The following is a 3,464-nucleotide window of genomic DNA, read 5'->3' as shown; positions in this document are numbered from 1 at the left end:
CAGTGAGAGTGCTGTCAGGGACTTGCCCTTTAGCTAGCTGTGTGTCACCCACTTCAGCCCAACATAGAGGGGATCTGCACTTATGGCCATAGAGGGCTTCGAATGGGGCAGCCTTGATGCTAGAGTGGTAGCTATTGTTGTATCAAAACTCGACTAATGGTAAATGGGTATCCCATGCTTTACCAAAGTCGATCACATAAGCTCTTAGCATGTCTTCTAGTGTCTGTATGGTTCTCTCACTCTGTCCGTCAGTTTGTGGATGGTAGGCTGTACTCATGTCTAGCCTAGTTCCCATAGATTTCTGTAATGACTGCCAAAATCTTGAGGTGAATCTACTGTCTCTCTCTGAGATAATAGATATGGGCACACCATGCAATCGTACAATATCTCAGATGTATGTTCTGGTTAGTTTCTCCATCTTGTCTGTTTCCTTTATCGGCAGGAAGTGAGCGGATTTGGTTAATCTATCGACGATGACCCAAATGGTATCATGGCCACCAGCTGTCTTGGACAACTTGGTTATGAAATCCATAGTAATCCACTCCCACATCCACTCAGGCATCTCTGGCTGTTGAAGTAAACCTGAGGGCTTTTGGTATTCTACCTTAACTTTGGCATAAGTTAGGCACTTGCCCACGTAGGTAGCAATCTCTGCTTTCATGTTTGGCCACCAATACAGTTTCTTGAGATCCAGATACATCTTATCTGAACCTGGATGAACGGAATATCGAGACTTATGGGATTCATTCATGATAACGTCTCTGTAGCCACCAAACTTCGGTGTCCAGATCTGATTCATGAAGTAACAAACTCCGTCACCCTTGATTTCTAAGTTCTTCTCCATTCCTCTCAAGGCTTCATCTGCCACATTATCCGGCTTCAAGGCTTCTAACTGAGCCTCCTTGATTTGTGTGGACAGGTGTGAATGGATTGTCATGGTTAGTGCCTTCACCCGACGACCTGAGTACTGCTTTCGACTAATGGCATCCGCTACTACATTGGCTTTACCGGAATGATAGAGAATTTCGCATTCGTAATCATTGAGTAGCTCTACCCATCGTCGTTGTCTCATGTTAAGTTCTTTCTGGTCAAAGATATGTTGAAGGCTTTTGTGGTCGGTGAAGATAGTGCACTTGGTACCATAAAGGTAATGTCTCCAGATTTTCAGTGCAAATACCACTGCTCCCAACTCGAGATCGTGAGTAGTGTAGTTGACTTCGTGTGTCTTAAGCTTCCTAGAGGCATAAGCAATAACTTTTCCTCGCTGCATAAGCACACAGCCTAGCCCCTAATTAGATGTATCGCAGTAGACTACGAAGTCTTCTGTCCCTTCCTAAAAAGACAAGATGGGTGTGATGCACAGGGCTTGCTTCAGAGTCTGGAATGCAGTGTCTTGTTGTTCTACCCAACTAAAAGTTACACCTTTCTGATTCAGGGTAGTAAGCGGTTTAGCGATTCTGGAGAAATTCTGTATAAATTTGCGATAGTAGCCAGCAAGTCCCAAAAATTGGCAGATCTCTGTGGCCGTTCTCGGTGCTGACCAATTCTCGATTGCCTTAATTTTGGAAGGGTCCACGTGTATGCCTTCTTCGCTGACCACGTGACCATGGAAATTTACCTTCCTAATCTAAAATTCGCACTTTGAGAATTTAGCGTAAAGCTTTTCCGCCCTTAAGGTTTCTAAGACTTGTCTCAAGTGCTGACTATGTTCTTCCTCGCTTCGTGAATAAATGAGTATATCATCCATGACTACTATCACGAATTTGTCTAGGAAGGGTCGGCACACCCAATTCATTAGATCCATGAATATTGTGGGTGCGTTGGTTAGACCAAATGGCATTACTACAAACTCGTAGTGACCATAACGAGTTTGGAATGCTGTTTTTGGAACATCATTCTCATGAACTCGTAATTGGTGATACCCCGATCTCAGGTCTATCATTGAAAAGTAGCTGGCTCCTTGGAGTTGATCTAAGAGGTCATCTATATGCGGGAGAGGGTATCAGTTTTTAATAGTAAGCTTGTTCAGTTCGCGATAATCTATGCACATTCGGAAAGATCCATCCTTCTTCTTAAAGAACACAGCCGGTGCTCCCCAGGGTGAGAAGCTTGGTCTAATGAATCCCTTACTGAGCAGTTCGTTTAGTTGATTGGATAATTCTTGCATCTCCTCTGGAGCTAGATGATACAGAAATTTGGCTATGGGGGTAGCTCCAGGGATTAAGTCGATTCGGAACTCGACTTGGCGTTCAGGAGGAACTCCTAGAAGATCTTCGGGGAAGATATCAGGAAAGTTACAGACTTCGGGGATGCTCTCGAGGTCTTTAACTTCATGTTTTTCGTTAACCACGTGATCTAAGAATGCGTGACACTCTTTTCACATGTATTTTTGGGCTTTGATGCAAGATATGATGTGAAGTTTCGAACTGAGTTTGTCGCCATAGATAACAAGGGCTTCGCCATTTGGCAGATTAAGGCGAATGGCTCTTTCGTAGCAAAGGATATCGGCACGATTAGGACATAACCAATTCATGCCTATGATAACGTCGAAACTTTTTATGGAGACCGGCATAAGATCAATGGAGAAAGAGTGGTCGTTTAGAGTAAGGGTACAACCTATGACTATGTCGTTAGTGCTCTCTTTCTTCCCATTAGCCATCTCGACGGTATATGTTTTGTTTCGTGATTGTGGTTTGTGTTTGAGTAGGTGCTTGAATTTATAGCTAACAAAACTTCACTCCACACCATTATCAAAGAGAATGCATGCATAAGAGTTATCGAGTAGGAACGTACCTGTGGCTACGGTAGGATCAGCTACTGCTTCCTCCTGACCCATTTCCAGCACTCTCCCCGTGTTGCCACCATTTCATGCCTTCGGGCAATCCCTCTTGTAGTGCCTGGTTTCACCACATCCATTGCAGGCTTGGCCTACTCCAACTCCGGGGGTTTGGTTGGTTGGTTGTGCTGGTGTCTTGCAGAAACGGGTTGTGTGCCCTTTTTTGTTGCAATTACTGCATTGCATCTCATGGCAAGGCCCGTGGTGGTGGAAGTTGCATTTGTCGCACTTTGGGAGGGTTCCAACGTAATGGCTGGTAGGTGCTTGAGTAGCGGGAACAACAACAGGAATGGTAGCAGCGTGGACTGCCACTATTTGCTGTTTCTTGGAGGGTTCCTGCGGAGATTGGCCTTTCCGCTTGCTCCAAAATTTCTTCTTACTGCCACCCTCTCTGGGTTGTTCAGGGATGACTGTGACGGAGTCTTGACTATCTCCATGGTCTATCAGTGTCTGTGCCAGACGCTTGGCACTATCAAAGGTAAGTGGTTTAGCGGCCAGAACATTCCCTTGAGTTAGGGGAGTTAGTCCCCAAATGTACCTCTCCACTTTCTTGCTCTCCGGGGTGACCATCTCGGGACAAAGTAGAGTCGGGTCACTAAACCTTGCAGTGTAAGCGCGATGTCGAAAC

Source organism: Lactuca virosa, chromosome 3 (genome assembly GCF_052849685.1).
Source record: "Lactuca virosa cultivar CGN04683 chromosome 3, Lactuca_virosa_CGN04683_v6, whole genome shotgun sequence".
In the NCBI taxonomy this organism is placed as follows: domain Eukaryota; kingdom Viridiplantae; phylum Streptophyta; class Magnoliopsida; order Asterales; family Asteraceae; genus Lactuca; species Lactuca virosa.
This window is presented reverse-complemented; position numbering follows the sequence as displayed.